The following is a 20,258-nucleotide window of genomic DNA, read 5'->3' on the forward strand; positions in this document are numbered from 1 at the left end:
TAAGGATGGGCCTACTCTTTTGTACATGTATGTTAGTATTTGCATTTACCTACCTAAAATCCTCCTTATCCCTCTCTACTACCCTGCCATTTGGTATTTATTTATTTTATTTTATTTATTTGCAAAGTTTTATATAGCGCTGGCTAGACCTGGAGGTATCAGGGCGCTTCACATGAAGAACCGCAGGTTACAGGTTACAAAAGTTACAGTTACAGTTGCAGTTACAAGTATACGCTGAGGAGAAAAACATGAGATTACACGTGATTAGCGCGTAGTTTAAACCATTACACAAGTCATATGGGGAAAGGAAAAAAGGGGAGAGGAATGCAAAAAGTGTCAGGAAGAATGGAGGGGGGGAAGTACTTCAGGGGGTGTAAAGCATTAAAAGCAGACTAAGAGACAGACACATAAACCGAGAAGAACCGTTAGAAATAATGTCTGATGTTCGGCTGGGTAGGTGACGGCCGAGGGGGTGAACCATATCCTCTATAGCTGCGTGGGACAGCTCCACCAGGTAACAGCCAAGGGTACATGGGCTCCGCGATAAGGCCAAACGTTTCTGAGCAAGGCATTCAAAGCAGTCAAAGAGAAAGACAGATGAAGCTGTGTAGAACCGTCGGAACAAATGTCCGATGTCCGGCTGGGTAGGTGACGGTCAAGGGGGTGAACATAGCTACACAGGACAGCTCCACTGGGCAACAACCATTGGTTGTTGAGTTCTGTGATAGGTACAAATAATTTCTGCTGCCGACCATGAGGCAATGTCATGGTTCCATAGAAGGCAACCATCCAGGTGTTACTAGGAGACACTGTCCTCCTCATCCACCAGCTCACCCCAAGGGAGTAGAGGTGACAGAGCCGCTGTGGTCACTCTCAGAGAGGTCCTTGTAGCTCCGGAGAACAAATGCTTGATCCCTCGCCCACACGGGGAGAAAGAGTGCTTGTGTGGAAGGCCCACTTGTGGCAGCCTATTTAGGGTCAGGCACTCCTTGCATAATAATGCTGTCCAGATAGGGGCGCATTCTGTGGAGGATCCCTTGCTAGATGTCCCATAAAGTTCAGGATCATATCCGTGGCTGAGGTGGGATGGTACGTCCTCGGAGCTCCGAGTCCGCCATGTTGGAGTCAGGCAATGGCAACTGAGGGTTCCCCACCGCCTTGTACTACTAAATATAATGAAAAGTGTAGTTTGCGAATTGGCCCCCTATGTCTCCTGTTTATTTCAGGCGCATATGTTTCTTAGTAAGGTGTGCCACCATACTTCAAAATTTCTCAGCGTATGCAGAAGTTTTTCCATTTTTATTCATATTATCATAAATACATTTTAAATGAGTGAGCAGATAGTGGATTAACAGAGCAGGGAAATTATGCTTTACTTTTAAATGTTAATTATGGATCCCTAGTGCAGTTAATATATGAAGGGTGTTCTGTCAATTTTTAATCTCTACACCAAGTGTAGTCTTAAATTTAACATGAGGTTTTATTCATTTGACTACTAAATATCCTTTCAGCACAACAGCATGTTTCACGAAGACACTTCTGCAGACTGTCTTCACTGCAAATTGTAGTGAGAGTTTTAAAGATAAACGCAATGTTCGCATTTTCAAGATACTATAGTAGCATTACTGCATTATTTGCATTGATTCACAACTTCTGTAATCTATTTAAAAATAGTCGAGATCTATGTTGTATAAAGAAAAACTACCCTATGCACACACATCTTATATCAAAAACAAAGTATACAGATAAATATACACAAAGTAGCAAATAAGGCTGCAAAAATTCAGGGATCTCCTGTACAGTGTTAGTTCATATGGGTTCTTTAATTTCCTTTCACAAGAAAGCAGCCAGCCGACACGTGTTTCATCGCTTCTGCGAATCCTCAGGGCTCCAATCGGCTGTGTCCAAGAAAAAAGGTCGCTCTGCGGGTGATACTTACGACCCCTTTGGGCCCGTAACCAGTGCAACTGAAAGCAAGTAGTAGAGACAGCACCCTTTATGGTGGAAATTCCTGTATCTCATCTCATGACAAACTCATTCTTACAGCTTGCTCAATGCATCACTAATAAAATAATGCTCTGGATTTTGTAAATGTTCAAGGACCTCATCAAAGAATATTTAAAACTGTTAGGGACGGATGTATATGTTGACAGCAAGGATATTCCATCGCAGCAATGATGGAGTATCCTTACAGCCAAAGTTCACCCACCTGATTTAAATGCAAGTGGATCTTTAGTGTAACCATGTTGGAGAAATCCCCTGTCTCCATCATGGTTAGACCCTTCCGACAGTTTGACCTAATTTAGATGGGGGGAAATACAGATCAGTTTTCGATGCCTGTCACCGCCATGAAAACTATGGTGGTGACAGGCAGTGAAAACTGCTCAATACTTCCATGGGACAGAACTCCTGTCGTGAGAAGAGCATTTCTTTTTATTTTCAAAAAGAAAATCCAATTTCAACATTTTCTTTTTGAAAATATATAACACTTTTTTTTGGCACATGGATCTTATGGACGGAGCCATGTGTCAAACTTAAAAAAGTGTTGACAGGTTACTGCGAATGCTTTTGAAAGGACCGCCAGGTTGGAGGTCATTTTTAAATTTGGCAGGAGGAGTACACTTGGCTTCTCGGACGTTAAATCCTCCGCCAGGCTGATGGAGTATACGCTGTCCGCCAAAAATTAAACTGAGTAATTAATTTCTTAGAGCCAACATGCATTCCATTGCAAAGGTTTTGGGATCTTCAGGTCCATATGGAATTATATAGTGTCAGTGATATCATGGTAAGTAAAATTCTTTTACTGAGAAATAGCAAGACTTCCTTCCGTTTAGACATTTCAATTTGCATCAATTCAAAACAGAAGTGTGTTCTACTGAAATGAATTTGGTGCAGCATTATTGTGAAAAGCAGCATTGTGTATTTCATTTTCTCATATAAATGGGCCTAAAATAACAGAATCTCTCATTGACAGCACCTTAAATAAATTTTATCAACGAGGCGAACCCTTCATTCTTAAACCTTTATACGCTACCTCCATAACACTAAACTCCATTGCCTTAAAACAGTACCCAAAACACTTAGCTCTGTACTAAAAACCCTTAACCATGTACCCTTAATCTCTAAACATTGACTCCATTGACTTCAGCCCTATATTATATAACCGTAACCCACAACCCTATTCCATAACCTGGACCTCTTAACCCCGACCCCTTCACTACCAATCCATGCCCACTGACGAATTAGTGGCCCAAACAAGTACTCTTGTACCCAAATACCTTTACCCCAACCCCTCACCCACACCCTCTTAGCCCCATCCCAAATACCCTTAATCCTTAATCTTTACACCCTTAACCTTGTATCCATAACATAGTTATATTTTCACACTGTCCTTAGTTACATATAACACAGGAAAAAACACTTTGGGAAGTGTTCCTTTTTCGAAATTTAGAACAAATATTTCAGACATTTTATTTTTAGAAAGATTGCTTCAGAAGTTTTGAGCCAATATTACAGGGCCTTGTAAATAGACTCCTCACTAGGGGGCATATGTATCAAGCCCTATTCCCGTTTGCAAATGGGCCGATTCTCAGAATCGGCCAATTTCCGAATGGGAAAAGGCCTATTGGGATGTATCATCCGAAAAGGGCATTGCAAAATAAGGAATCGCTAAATTTGTGATTCCCTATTTTGTGACTGCATTCAGGAATCGCAAATTGCGATTCCTTAAATGTGATGCAGGAAGCACCTAGGTTGCGCGATTTTGGAATAAGAAATCGCAAATTACCACCAACTTCAAGTTGGTGGCAATTTGCTATTTCTAAGAAAAATTCACTTTTTGCATTTTCCGAAGTGCCATGTGGCGCACATACACATGTATGTTCGCCACATGCGCACATATACATATTTCAGGGGTACAACAGGGTGTCCTTTTGACACCCTTGCACCCTTGAAATTGCGTTCGCAATTTGCGAGAGCCAAATGGGCACTTGCAAATTGCAAATGTCTTCCCATTCATTCCTATATGTATCTAGGCCCATAAGAATAAATGGGAAACTATTCCTTAATTGCGAATCGCAATTTGCAATCCGCGAGTAAGGAATATTAAGGAATTGCAATTAATATTGCGATTCCTACAAAAAATTCCGTTTTGAGAGTCCTTAATAGCGATTCACAAAAAATCGCTATTAAGCACTTGCAAAACAGGTTTTACATACATATGCCCCTAGTAGTCTAGAGGCCTGGAGAACAGAATCTGACAATACCAAGATAAATAAATGACTTTTTAAACAATATTTCAATGTTCGGCATATTCATTAAAATAAGTCAGATAGAATGCTTCAATTGGGGAGTATGGAACAAAGGACATGCTACTGAGAATTACATTTTTAAAAAGAGAAATGTTTCTTTAATGTAGATTTGATTCCTTTTTAGCCTAAAACATATATTGTAATACTCACCTACATTTAAAACATATCACCATTGATTGTGCCACTTTAGAGCCAAGAGATTACATGATTTGAAGACATGTCCCTTTAACATAACCCAATATACACTTTGCCACTGAACTTGACATCAACTCGGGACTGAAAAATGAGCTTGCATTGTGGGATTTGCAAATAGGGCCTGCTCAGTGGAGAATCCTCAGCATGTGCCAGGCTTTCAACAAGAAGGATGTCTGAATAATGCTGCTTTGGCATCTTGCACAGCTGGCAACTGACACCGGCATTGCTAAAGTGCTTGGCGTCTCCGGAGCCATCTTGCGCCTCTGTGTCATTCATCCAGACCAAAGCACCAACAATAATGGCCTTGTTTACAAAAAGAATTGCTGCAGTCTTTAGCAGCGTCTGCTAATTTAAACCCTTTTGAATATGGTGTCCATGTTTCCTACTGTTGCAATTTCTTGCATAATTTGATTATGAAGGATAAGACAATGCTGCCACAAGCTTTCACAACAGGAAGCAAAACAGTTTTGATTAGTTTTAAGCTATTCTAATTTGTTTAAACCACAGTAGTTAGGCTTTGAAATAATGAAACATTTCCGTGTCTGTTTAGTATTCAAGTAGGCAGACATCATTTAAGATTTTCTGAAACTGAAAAGGTCAATACTTTAGTTCACATTAGGCCTACCACCGAACACAAATCCAGGGAACTATGGGCTCACTGTTCAGAGCACTTTTGTGACCTCAGAACCAGTGAATTAGCAAAATCAGGGTAACAGTCTTTGCAAAACGATTTTTACATTACAGTGCCTTTAACCACGCATTTATTACCCCCCATTTGTTTTGCACGCATAGGCCTTTACCACGCATGCCTTTACAACGAATTTAAGGTAAGTATGGGGGGGCTGGGAGGGCCTACCACAAAAAAGACGAATAAATAAATACATATATATATATATATATAATATTTATATATAAATCCAAATTTGCACAAGGTAAATGACGCACTTTCAGAGGTCAAGTTGTTAAACTATACATTTTAAATCCTCAAACCGCTACGCGTTTCGACTTTCGACACCAAATGTGTCTTGGTCACACAATATTACAGCTTTGCAAGGATGTGCATAAGTAAACATTAGACATAGAAAAGGCACTCGTTGTTACATCTGCCTACATCCCACGTATTCCATGGCGGCCATTATGGAACAGGTACAAGTGATACATATGGTTTGTACCTCAAAGTATAACTTTACGTAATTAGTACCAATAACCAGTTATGCACAGCACAAAGTATTTCTGTGTAAGTAATACAAGCAATACATTGTTGTCAGATCTTTTCATGCACTACCTGGTGTACTATTTTCTACACAGTAAAGTTTGATCCCCATTTGTGCGCGTTACCATGACCATTTTGTTTTTATGCCGAGGATCTCAGTGAGGGGATCTATGATATTTACGAACTGGCTTTTGGGTTGCACCACCTGACTGTAGAACTGATCCCGGAAGGACCCGACTTGGTTGTTTTTATATTTATATATATATATGATATGTGATCAAGATCCCTGCGGGATCGAAACGCGTCATGCTGGTGAAGTGGTGCAAGCGAGCAGAATAAACTTTGTTGCACGTACCTGTGGTCAGTACTCCGTTCTTAAAGCGCTGAGAGAAGAAACGGTGCAAGGAGTTTGTATATATATATATATATAAATGTATATACATATATATATATATAAGGAAGCAGTCCTAGTCCCGTCCGATAATGGCGGAACCAAACAGGTCCAGACCTCAGAAGCCAGACGCCCAGCAATGCAATACAGCCTCAAAAATATCAGGAATCCAAGAGTGGATAGCAGGGAAGACGGTTTATTAGAATAAGGATGACGCGTTTCGCTCCACTAGGGAGCTTGTTCACACAGCGCGCCAGGAACAAACAATGCATTTAAATAGTGAAAACAAAAATAGGACAATACAAAAATAACCAATGGTGAACGCCTTCTCTATACTTCATAGTAAACATAGTGAAAAGACTCACTGGCTAACAAGTGCACAAAAAATGATAGTGACATGAAATCCATATTAAAAAGCATGTAAAGCAGTTAATAGATCAGAGTTCATTTAACAGAAAATTCAATAGTCATTGAAACCAACGGAAATACATTCTGAATGAAGAAAATTGAAATCCTAGACATGGACGAATTGTAATCTATATATACAGGAATCATATCCACCTAATACAATGTGAATTAACGCCGTCAGTTCATTTGAGCAAATAATGACATAGTGCCATATAAATGAAAAGAAACATGACTATTCACACCGTAAAGGAACTTCCATGTTCTACAGTAGATGGAAATACAATAACTAATATGGTGAAAACATATGACACAATGACCCTAAACGCTGCTATTTACACAATGGATAGAAAATAAGTAATAATAGAGGGAGCAAGTGATAACAGATTGAACATAAAAACCAGATGATGAAGGAAAGCAGACGAAAAAACAAATGGTGAGAAAAAATAAATAAAAAGCCAAATGGGAATATAGAATGGAGAAAAAGATATGAGGTCGACAGCTACAGAGCGAAACAGAAATGACAAAAGAATAATCATAAAATTGATATAATCCATAAAGCTGGTGTACCAAATATCAGTAACCAAACATCTGATTATAATAATAGAGGGTCAACACCAGAAAAGAATATATAGAAAGTAGAGACAACCTAGCGGCCAACTGAGAAGTGAAAACCTGGATCACAGTAGAGATGACATCGAGAAAATTAATGAGAAACAAGATCACAGTAATACAAAAACAGTTCATAGAAAGTTACTAAGATCTTCAGAAAGGTTCAGCCCATTAGGGTCCTTGGTATCTAAGGCAAGAATCAAATGTGATTCTTTCTGCCTAAGAAGCTTCATACGATCACCCCCCCCGGCCGGGTTGGGGTACCGAACAAAGAACTGTGTATTCGAAGTCCTTGAGCTTTTTGTCATGCACTGAGCGGAAGTGTCTAGCGACAGGGTAACTTCTATCACTATTGACGATTGCACAAATGTGCTGCAAAATGCGTTGGTAAACGGGAAGTTTAGTACTTCCGATGTACTCGAGATTGCACGTACACTTCAATTTGTACACAACATACTCAGATCTACACGTGAGATGTTCACGGATAGGAATGGGTGTGGTGCTAAAAGCAGTAACATAGTGTGTGCTATTTGTGGCAAAGGTAGAAGCACGACAGGATGTACATCTGAAAAAGCCAGTTTTAGTTATAAGGCTTTTTTTGAGTGGTCCCTCTGGCATAGGTCTATCGAGTGCATCACGCATCGTGGGTGACCTTCTGAATGTGATGTTAGGTGTGCTAGGAAGCAATGGCCCAAGAATAAGATCAGTTAGAATTATGGGCCATTCAGAGCAGATAATGCACCTGATTTTGCGTTCCTGTATACTGTAGTTGGTAATAAGACGCACACTACACTCTGAGGTAGATATGTTGGGAACCTTGGGTGCTAATAGTGTCTTACGCTCGAATGTACAAGCCTTCTGAAGGGCTATTTCCAAAATGGAATCAGAATAGCCCCTATTAGTGAATCGCTGTTTAGACTCACTGAGGCATATGTCGAGGGAATCTTTGTCACTACAGATCCTGCAAATACGTATGAACTCCCCATAGGGGATGCTGCGGATGGTATGGGCAGGATGGGCACTGTGGGCATGCAAAATTGCATTACCCGCTGTGGCCTTTCTGTGCAGACGGGTTTCAATTTTGTTGTCTTTAATGAAAATATATACATCCAAAAATTCTGCTGCATCAGTGGTGATAGTAGAAGTGAATTTGAGATTGTAATCATTCACATTCAATTCAGTAACAAAAGCATTAGCTTCATCTGATGACCCATTCCAGATTATACAGACATCATCTATATAGCGCCAGTAGTGCACAATATTGGATAGCCAGTGTTGGTGTGCGGTCCTGAGCCTGTGTTCCTCCCACCAGCCCACATGTAAACATGAGTAACTGGGGGAAAAACACGAGCCCATCGCCACTCCACGCAACTGCTGGTATATCTGACCCTGAAATCTGAAAAAGTTGGTGTTAAGGCAGATTTTTATCATTTCCATTAGCATGGCATTGTGGTCCCGGAAACGAATGTCTCTTTTGTCCAAATAGTATTTGCATGCCTGCATGCCGTGCTGATGATGAATCGACGTATAAAGAGACTCGATGTCCATTACCAAGAACAGTAAATTGTCACTGCATTCCACTTCCATGATCTTGTTTAAAAAGTCAGTGGTGTCTTTCAAGAAGGATGGGAGTTTGTGCATATGAGGCTGCAAAGAGTAGTCCACATATTTGGAGAGGTTCTCATTCATGCTGTCGATTGCAGCAATGATAGGACGTCCTGGAGTCGGAGTTACTTGTTTATGTACTTTCGGGAGAAAATACCGAACAGGTGTAATAGGGTAATCTCTGATCAGAAAGTTACACTCATCTTAGGTTAGCAGACCAATTCGCTTCCATGAATGGATTGTTTTGCGTGTTGTATCATAGCTTTTATTCATAGCGAATTGAGTTGACAGAAGATAACACGAAGTGTCACTTAAATGTCTTTCTGCTTCGAGGATGTAATCCTTGGTACGCCAAAGCACCGTGTTTCCTCCTTTATCCACATTTTTGATTATGACATCCTGGTTCTTTTGCCTACTCACAAGTTAATGGTACTGGTTATCATTATAATTAGTCTGTTTCCTTTGATTCATGATTTCTCTATTGAGAGCTTTAAGTTCTGTGATGACCCTATCGCTGAAGACATCCACCGCATCACGGGGCATGATGGGTAGAAAGGTAGATTTGGGGCAAAAGAGAGTGGCAGCTGAACGTCCAACATCAATGCTCTGACTCACAGTGGGTGTTGGTTGTGAATCATTGGCAAAAGCTAAATCTAGCAGGTTCTGCAGCCCCGAGATATCTCGTACTTGTAGAGAGGATGTCGCAGTATCTTCATCTCCCGAAGTGCTTGTTTGATTCCGTTTGGATTCAAGTTTGAAATATTTAATCAGTTTGATCTTGCGGATAAATTTGTAGATATCAATGCGCATTTGATTGTAAGAGAACCTGTTAGGTGGACAATATGAAAGCCCAAGTGAGAGTAGTTGTTGTTCAGATTGAGTCAAAGGAAGGTCAGTGAGATTAATGACAGTGTTTTCCAGCATACTTGTTACCTTCTCCAATTCCTTTTTGTTCTTCCTCGCGAGGTACTTGCGCTTGAAGATGCCCCTCCTTGCGTGCCTGCACTGGCTGTTTGATTGCCTGATTTGGTTTGAGGTTGCCGGGAGCGCAGGGAATAATGCCGGTCCTCGCTGACAAAATTCAGCTCTTCAACCAGTGAGAAGTTTTCACGACTGGCAGGTCCTTCTGTGGGTCTCACTGGTATACTCTCGTCATCACTTACAGAAGTGAGGGAGTTTAATGAAAGATTGTCACTGTTATCAGTCAATACAGTGCTGGCAGAAGTTGAGGGTTGAATATTACGGGAATTGCCATCATTAGCCACTGCTTTTCATTTTAAGTTGTCGTATTTCCTCGAAAAGGTGAAAATCCTGCCAGTGGCATAGTCGTTTTTATCGCGGGCAAATTTGGTAATTTTCCGCTCGATGATAGATTCTTCCAACTTTTTTACACGAACATCAATTTCTGCTTTGGCTTTAGTGATAATGTCCGTTTGCCCTGAAGCCTCCAGCAGGCCGTTTATACGATCAATTTCAAGTAGCAGTTTGTTGCGATCAGACTTAGCATACTTGGTAAGAATATGGAGCATATTCATTGAACTTTTGAGATTGTTGTTGGCCCATTCTTGGAGCATCTGGGGATCTGGGTTCTCATAAGTGGGAACAATTAGGACCCTTAAGCCACGAGGTATCCTGTCAGCATCCCTATATTTCTCAAGGGATTTTTTCTCCCACCATTTAGAAATTTCACCACGTAAAAGTTTCTCGAGTGTTTTCAGGAGGGCTTTCACATCACTGTCAGCAACACCTTGTGCCTCATTAGTAGATTTAGAAGTATTGACGGTCAAATCGAGCCTCAGCTGTGGCTTCTCTGTTCCTGAGCGCGTCACTGGAAATCATAATATGATGCATAAATACAAGTCCGTCTAACTTGGATTAATACAAGTCCAAGACCCTGCACAAGTTTGAAAGGCTACACTGCGGGCAAGATGAAGACGGCAATCCCGTAACCCATTACAGCTTAATCCAAAAGCAAGCCACACGTAAAGAAAGGAGAGGGAGAAATGCCTTACCGGAATCGGTGTCGGGTTGCCAGCCAGTCGGCCGACCGGTTAGCCTCACCTTCACCACGCCGAAAGGACAACGACTCCTCCTCACAAACGCGTAACTTGCGATGTTGTAGCCAACGCGTAGGTGGGGGGCACAGCAAAAGCAGAATCCAAAACGATCCAAAATTCGAAGACGCCGAGAAACGCCAGGAGCCGCGCCCGCGCTGTGCCTCTTAGTAGCGGGAGGGTCCAGAAGCCGGGAGCAGCCAATCCCGGCTAGAATGTATAAGGAAGCAGTCCTAGTCCCGTCCGATAATGGCGGAACCAAACAGGTCCAGACCTCAGAAGCCAGACGCCCAGCAATGCAATACAGCCTCAAAAATATCAGGAATCCAAGAGTGGATAGCAGGGAAGACGGTTTATTAGAATAAGGATGACGCGTTTCGCTCCACTAGGAAGCTTGTTCACAAAGCGCGCCAGGAACAAACAATGCATTTAAATAGTGAAAACAAAAATAGGACAATACAAAAATAACCAATGGTGAACGCCTTCTCTATACTTCATAGTAAACATAGTGAAAAGACTCACTAGCTAACAAGTGCACAAAAAAATGATAGTGACATGAAATCCATATTAAAAAGCATGTAAAGCAGCTAATAGATCAGAGTTCATTTAACAGAAAATTCAATAGTCATTGAAACCAACGGAAATACATTCTGAATGAAGAAAATTGAAATCCTAGACATGGACGAATTGTAATCTATATATACAGGAATCATATCCACCTAATACAATGTGAATTAACGCCCTCAGTTCATTTGAGCAAATAATGACATATATATATATATATATATATATATATATCTGTGTGTGTAAAATTGTCATGCAAACCCTGTAAGTGGCTTAGATTATCCAGCAATACAGTAACATTGTAGTCAATTAAATCAAACTCAAAATAACTGGTATGCTGAACTCATATGTTTAAATGTGCTTTCATATATAATAATGAAGAAAAAGAGTTTTGCTGAAATAAATTATTTGCCTAAGATCAGACAATTTAAGCAGAGAAGCCACGTTTATCCAGGTGTTCTGGTTTCACTTTGTACAGATCAGCAAATACACCAGTATCTATTTCTCTGTATTTATATTAAGGCATTGTTTCTGCAATTTTATATAGAGAGAAATCGACCTAACATTTTGGAACTGTTTTACATGAGCACCAATTACATTACACATGGTCACCATTCATTGTTTATAGGGATGGGGTTTGGGATGGGGAGATTAAGTTATTTGTCCAGGATCATTGGATGTGGAGTCAATGCTGAGACTCAAACCTGGTTACCCGGGGTAATAGTCAACATCTCTGGCTGTACAGTCACATCCAAGAAACAGGAAGCTGGCTAGTTATGGGCTTGAGGTTCCAACAGAACCTTAGAGCTAAGCCAAGCTTTAGGCTCGAGCCTGGCTCAAGCTTTCAGCGGCTCACCCACCTCTACGTTTTATGAAATTCACTAACTACTCACCAGAACCCTTCAATGGCAATATTGGGTCATATTACATCATTAACTATTGTGTATCACTATCTTTCTTCCTGCATATGTATGTATATTCACTGAAACAACCAAAGGCTAAAGTGACATTATAGTTAGGTGTTCAATTGAGTTGAAAACTAATATTTAAAAGTTGAAAAAACACTGAAAATCATCAATTATAGTTTACTGTAGTAACTATAATTTGCACTCCTTTCATGCACTAGCTATGACCCTCATAATATCTCATGACATGTTAAGTGACATCATTCATGACACCCCTAATGATATCTTACAATACATAATTGATGACATCACTCATTACTGAAATATCATACAATTATTTTGAAAGTGTCCTACATGTTTTCTGGACTTCATGTACTGCAACAAACTCCTACTGGGTTGGTCACAGGTCCTGTCTTAATTACCCCATAGACAGAATGTAAGGGGGATTTGTAACACCTCCATCAAGACATCTACCTTCCCAAATAGCTGGAAATGCACCTAAGTCACCACACTCTTCAATAAAGTATTAGCCAACCCCAAGTTATTCAGCTACTACCGACCATCTCGCTGTTCCCCTTCCTAGTCGAAGTCTATGATAAGACAATCAACTGCAACTCTCTGGCCACCTAAATTGCCACAAACACCTGGACGACATGCAATCAGGATTCCAAAAAAACACAGCACCAAAACAGCTCTTGTTGCTGCCACAGAAGACATATGCATCATCCTTAACTATGGACAGACCACTGTCCTTATCGTCCTCGACCTCTCTGCCGCCTTTGACACTGTCACCCACCACAAACTCATTGCCAGACTACGCACAGCAGGAATACAAGCACTAGCACTGAGATGGATAGCTTTCTTCCTCTCCAAGTCAGAGTCTCAATGAGTCAGACTCATGCCATTGACATCAGAACCCAAGGACCTCATCTGCAGAGTACCACAGGGAGCCTCACTCAGCACCACACTTTTCAGCACATACACAATTCCTCTGGCTAACATCATCAAATCCGAGGAATCAACATCATTTCCTACACTGACAACACTAAGGACATTTTTTTCCTCTCAGACAACACCATCACCACAAAGACAAACTGGAAGCAATGCATGTTCAGCGTGGCCAATTGGAAGAAAGAGAGCTGCCTCAAGCTAAACACTGACAAAATTCAAGTGCTAAACTTCGTGAATAATAGCTCATCTTGGGACTACACTTGGTGACCCGCTGACCTCGGAACTTAAATTTATGTTTTCTCACTGACATTTCCGTAATTAAGGGAACTGTTAGATTTTGTATGAATGGATGCATATATTTTGAACGACTGTGATATGCTTGATGAGTATGAATGAGTATCTATATTGTTGTGTCTAATGGCGTAGTGTCTTGTTGTATATAACATGTAAACATTTTTGTAAAATTTCTTCTAAAAATTGAATGAATAAATCGCTATTAATTAGCAAAATCTCGGGCAGAAATGAAATTTCTTCCTTTGTAAGTTGTATTCATGTTTGACTAGTTGTATCAGTTTAGGCAGTTCCCTTGGTCATATAGATAGAAGTGCTCAGCCTAACTGAGTAGAGCCAACTCTTCGTTGCTAATATACAGCAAGAGAATCACAGCAGTGTGTTTACACGCTGTGGGCAGTGCATCTACTATATAGCCTTGCAGAGCCAATAAGGGGCGCACAGGGCACAGCACTGTCATTGATTCTTTAAATGTCTCTACAGACATTCCATCAGAAGTCAGCTATTTGTGGCCATCTTCCCACTAAGTGATACAAGTCTGCACCATCCTCCCCACATCTCAAGCATCTAGTGTCAGTGACAAAACCTATTTTATGCAATTGGAGGGGTGTGTGGAATGTTCTGTGCATGCATCTGACATGAATAAGGCGGGAAATATAGTTTGGGACAATGCCACTGCTGGTCTGAATCGCCTGGTCTGGTTTCGCTCGGAAGCTCGTTTCCGGTCCAGGGAAGACATGGCTTGGCAGTTTGGGCTGGACTGTTCCCATGAGGCACAGGGTCAGACTGATTTGCATATAGCCATGTCTGAACTGGGGTGGCAGAGTGGGCTAAAGAACGGTGATGGATCAAACCCAGATCCTTTGACTGGGTGTGAGTGTTTGATTGATTCAGATGCTCCGTCCATCACCACCCCCTTTTGTACCGGTCGGATATATCAGCACCCAAATCTCTTTGCAAGTCTGGCGGTACCCTGGGTGTGGCGACGGGTGCTTTTATCTGCAAGTTAGAATTCAGTTGTCTAATCATTCTTTTAGGGGAGGACGATGTCTGGAGACGTGGGGAGTGTCGGTAGTCCAGCAGGCTTCTGAGGAAAGGTAAGGGGGTGCGCATCGACATGCACCATGCAGCCTATATTAAAGGAAAACATCCAGGGGTGTGCAACCTACCGTCATTTTAAGGTCCATTGAATCAAGAAGATCGTATTTGGATAGAGGCACCCACTGTTTCCAGATGAATGCAGCATATCTTTTGGGGCACTTTGTCCTCTAGGATAGGTGACAAATGTCAGATTTCATATACCAGTCAGCATGCCCTGTTATGGAGTCCCGCTAAAGACCAAATCGTGCAGTCCACCGTTTCGATGGCATCGCTGGACAGCTAGCTAACCGCAGGCCTGGCCTAAGGCCTGGTAGTGTGCTCAACCCTGTGTTAATCTGCCACAAGTGGCCATCCCCTAGCTGTACATGGGGTCTTCAGTTGTAAATAGTGGAGGACAGCTACAGGGCTCACCTGGGGCTAGGCACTGCTGTACTACTGGCCTGTCTGTAGCCAGAAATCTCCATCCTGTAGGTACAGTCATTATGGCAGAATGCCACCTGTAGACTCAGCGAGGGATATTTTCAGTGCTCCATTTATAAATAAATAAGTGCCAGGGTCCTTGCCAGGAGGCCATTGCAGCATGCACCACCCGTTTCTCCTATCAGTGCTGCCAGCGACCGTAGCAACACAACTACTAATATCTTACATATATGTGTGACATTTTATACTACTCCAGGCCCTCAATGCTATAAGAATGAATGGGTGGCAGGTTATAGTTATTTATAATTATACTGAATTAATAAACAACTGTTGTCATTCAGATCTCTAAATTAGACAGACCTCACCACCATATGGTAGACTGTCATAAGTGCTGGTGTTGACAATTTAGTACCAGTGCCGAGTACCAGAAATCACTGGCTCAAAAGAAGCACTTGGTATTTTCCTTGGTAAACAGCCTTTACAACGAAACTTTTACAACGCACTACCATTACAACGCGGTCATTACAACGCAAACCATTACAACGCATTGCGCTGGGGGGGCGCTCTAGGTTAGGGAATAAGTTTAATTTTCTATCCAACACCTTCCCTAGTGTCCACGGGGACTGGAGTTGGAATAGAAAATTAAACTTTTCACTATCCAGCACCTCTAAGCGCTATGCGTTGTAAAGGTATGCGATGTAAAAACCGCATTGTAAAGGCAGGCGTTGTAATAGCCTGCGTTGTAACGTCATACATCCATTTTCCTTATATTAGTGGTTCTCAAATCATAAATCTGGAAATAGGAGGCTAACATGATCTGTTGTTCAGCAAGTTTTTGGTATTGTATTCATATTGGTCCTTGCAAATTAATTTATATGCCAAGATACTCTGAGTAAGAAATTGGAGTATCATTTGACGGGCTGAGAATCCACCTGAAATAATAATCACAACTCTTTTCAGGGTCACTAAATAAGACTGTGCTAAACTCCCTATTTAGCTATAGAACGGGGCCTAACCTAGAAGCAAGCTGTCAAATATTTGTACAGTAGTAAAACATAAAATGAATAAACACAAGAAAAATCCCAAAGTAAATTAGAAAAATAGAGAATATTTCAATAAATAAAACAACATGAACACAATAAAAATTTGATTAGACAAATTGGAGTTATGAAGGTTTAAAGATTGTATTTTAAAAATGCAACAAAAAGCACTGCGCATCAACCTCAGACAACTTGTCGTGCAGTGCCCCCCTCCGTGTCCTACCACAAACGCCACACAAATGTCTCGAAAACCACTGATGCTACCAAAGAGCCCAATGAAAACAAATAACAAAGGGCTGCTTTAATACTCAACCAGATTCTTTAAAATAAATGTGGTCTTCAGACTGGCTCTGTAACAGCAGCAAGGTTTCCCATTCTCCTGTTGGGAATATGCACTATGCCCACAAGTACACAACACCTGCGTACAACTATTTGCAACCACCTCATTGGTTAAAATGCTATTCTTTATTTATAATTGTCTAAATAAATGTTAAGTGGCAGGTACTTAAGAAATAGGTTTTAAATATAATAAGCTGCCAAATAAATTGCAGTGTTTCTAATACTAGTCTTCCAAGCTCTTCAGCAGGCCAATGCCTCGTGAGCCTACCTGGTCATGGACTGCAGTGTGTGATGCTGCATTTCACACTTCAGAGTCCATGTTTCCACTGTGATAATTCTCCCTTTCACACATACAGATCGGCTAACAGTGCATGTTTATCCCTCTTTTAGGGATTATATGCAGCTTTATTCAGCCATAGGGGCTTATTTTTTATTAAGTATTACCGTGCAGTAAACCTCTCGCCGAGCTCTTGTCTCGTAGGGCCATCAAGTAGTGGACTGGAAAATCGGTTTAGATTCGTGGAAAGGTGGCATTTAAATGAGTCAGGGCTTTCCATGATAGCTCGTCATGCTTTTCGCAATAATAAAGGATATTTTGAAACTCTGTCTAAAAACGAAGAGCCTCTATTTCTGCGGAATAAACAAAAGTCAAACAATGCAGCATTTCTCTTTCTTACAGCTGTGAAAATGCTCTAATACCCATGAATAACTTTATAATAAGAAGGACATCGACTTCCATATATTCACGCTCACCAGCATGCACTCTGGAAAAAACAAAGGTAGCAACATGCTTATGTTTTACATTTATTTTCAAAGAAAGGTATGCAAATATATGTATCAAATGCAGTTATATTGTTTTTGAAATGTGGAATCATTTATATATCTATATCGATGTACACACACACAAACACACATATATACATCAAGAAAGACACCATGACTGTGCATGTCATACCATCCAAACATTCATTATTGCAAAAAAATGCAGTAGTTAGATCACACATGAATCACTATTATTGCACATAAATCACCAAATCCATCCCACCATCCCTGTATATATTATGTACTTCCTGACATAATGCTTATCATAACATTGTGAGGTATAAACCCTCATGGATCCGTATATCATGCGGGTGGCCAGTTCCCATGCAGGGGCCCGACACAGGCATGACCCACTATGGCCATCCTACCAGTCCACCCCACAAGGTAGGTGTAGACACAGGCGGAGCAGCTGACCACCTCCCTCAGCGGGGTGACCTCTGTGGGTCCCACCTGTATGGCCAGAATCCCAAGGTGTGTCTACAGCAGCTGCCCACAACCACAAGGGGCAGCTGCTACACCAGACAATGGAATTGCTTGGATGCAGCTCCTGGCAAGGCCACCCTAGTTCCCTGCGAGAGAGCGGGAGGGCATCATCTCTGGACCCAACCCGCTCCAGCAATACCTCCGAGGTGCCGGGTCCGCGTCCTCAGGTAATCCGAGACTGAGGAGTGTTGATGTTCTCTCACCTGGGTCCGTGTTGTCATAAGAGGTGGGTGGTGTGAGGACGGCCACTCCAGTCCTCGTGGCATTTCTCCCTTTGTGCATGGCAGCTTTCCTGCTGAAGGGGCCATGCGGGGGGATCACAGACAGCCAGCAACCAGGTCCCCACACCGGGAGATGGTGCCATGGGGCAGCACTTCTCTCCCCACTGTGCACATCGCAGTCCCCTTGTAGGCTGCTTGCAAAGCTCACCACGTGCCCAGAGGTGGAGCTCTGGGAAGCAAAGGTCAGCAGTCACCGCGCACCAGTTTTGCATGGATCAAATGAAGGTAGGAGCACTATTTACATGTTTTCTTGCAGACTGAGGCCACGCCTTGGGATCAGACAACCAAGGCAAAACACTCCACTTGCGCTATGCTTGGTAAGAAGGAAATTGCCAAATATAGCACTCACCACATGCTAACTGCAGGCACAAAGCGCACCTTACATGGTAGCCTCTATAAAAGGTGAATAATAGCCCAGTCTTTCTCTGTCCCAGATTGGAGTAGCAAGTGCAGGCCGCCCTACACCACACCTCACACAACTCTTTAGCTTTCCTTCCAGGCAGGTTACTTTGGGATCCAGCAAGGATCCTTCTTGAAGTCTTTGATTTCTCTGAGACTTCCAACAGGAGGCAAGCACACATGAGACCTTGGAGACCTTCCCATGCAGGATACCGCCGCAGGAATGAAGAGTCACTCCTTTAGATTACTTCTGGAAACAAGAGGACCCTGCCAAGAAGAAGATCTGAAGAGCTGTGTGAGGAGCGCTGCCCTTTCTGTGTGAGGTGTAGATTGGCAGCCCTGCCAAGTGTCAAGCTTCAGGTGTGACAGTAACGCATTTCAGTGTGGTGATCCACATCACCGCACTGAAATGCATTGTCACGCATTTCCTCACCTGTCTGCAGCGGCACTGCTATTTGGCACCTCCAGTCTCCACTGACTGCCAAAGATCTTAGGCAGCTTGGGGGCTGGCTCAGCTCGTAGCTGGCTTCAATGTAATGTTTCACCTGATACCACGCATTCACGGAGGTAACAACACAAATCTGTCCTAGGATTACATTTGTCCAATCATCATAGGTGCCATGGGTGGCGCGGCTGCGCGAATGTCCCATGATTACATTTGTCCAATCACGATAGACGCCATGGGTGGGCACGGCTGGGCACCAAAGTTTCACTTCTTTCACAGCCAGCAGGCTCTGAGCCTGCCGCTGCAGCTCTCAAATGAAGCCCGGCTGGCGTAATGATTCGACCGTGCTGGTGGTGGTGCATGACCATGATGACTACTGCCTCAGCTGCGGCCTGAAGTCCAGTCGGTCGTAAACTCAGGAGTCAGGATCCAGACTGCGGCCGCGGCGCTGCCCGGGACTGTCTGAGGTGCCAGGGCAATCGTCTCACCTATAACATTAATGGGGTCAGCACTGACATGACAGAGTAAGTGAAGTGTTTATTTTTGTCTTCCGGACTGGCAGACATTTTGCCAACTTGCACCCTGCACGCGGCGCCCCCTTTAAACTATGACTCCCCGTTCACCCCAACCCACCTTCCTTCTCTTTTGCAATCCCACTGCACTTTGTAATTGCAGTGCAAAGTTGTTATGAGGAGTAAAGCTTCCTAACTCTGGGTGGGAGTAAGGTATACTTCTGGACCCGTCCGCTACCACATAACCGAAGCAGCACGGGCAGCGGCAGTAAAAAACTGTGTGTGGGAAACACCTTCTCTACCACCGACATGCTGCCTCTTTTATTTATTAAGTCGATTTTATACTCATTAGTCTGGCAAAATGATTGGCGCCACCCGCTCTTGTTCTAATACCGTCATCAAGATCCCACAACTTATCACAGCAAAAACACGCACTAAAATCAGGAATGGATGCAATTTAATTATGAAATTAAATAGTCCTAAAGAAGCAATCACATACTGTTATGCAAGCATGCTTATTGTTGACGTTTTCTTGAGTCCAGGGAGCATGAACTTCGGCTGCTGGATGTACTGTTTTGTGCAGGCCACGTCTGCCCTTTCTCCTCTGTGTACCCGCGCTGATTCACTGTTAGTTCTTGCATTAATTCGCTGCTTCCCCACTTTTGTTTTCATTTCTGAACTTTACTGTGAGCTGTATTTTATTGCTACTTATTGAAACATGGTCTGTAGTGGCATAGTTGCCAAGGTTTTTCAGATTGATATATGTGACAGTTTTGTAATATCACCACATTCGTTTGCATCAGTTTTAAGGTCTTTTAGAGTTTGTTCATTACTCAAATGGGCCTTGTTTCTGATATTTTTGTTTCCATGATCTTCATTGCTTCATTTTTTTTCTTTCATCGCAAGAAAGTGTCACTCCT

Source organism: Lissotriton vulgaris, chromosome 2_1, assembly GCF_964263255.1.
Source record: "Lissotriton vulgaris chromosome 2_1, aLisVul1.2, whole genome shotgun sequence".
NCBI lineage: Eukaryota > Metazoa > Chordata > Amphibia > Caudata > Salamandridae > Lissotriton > Lissotriton vulgaris.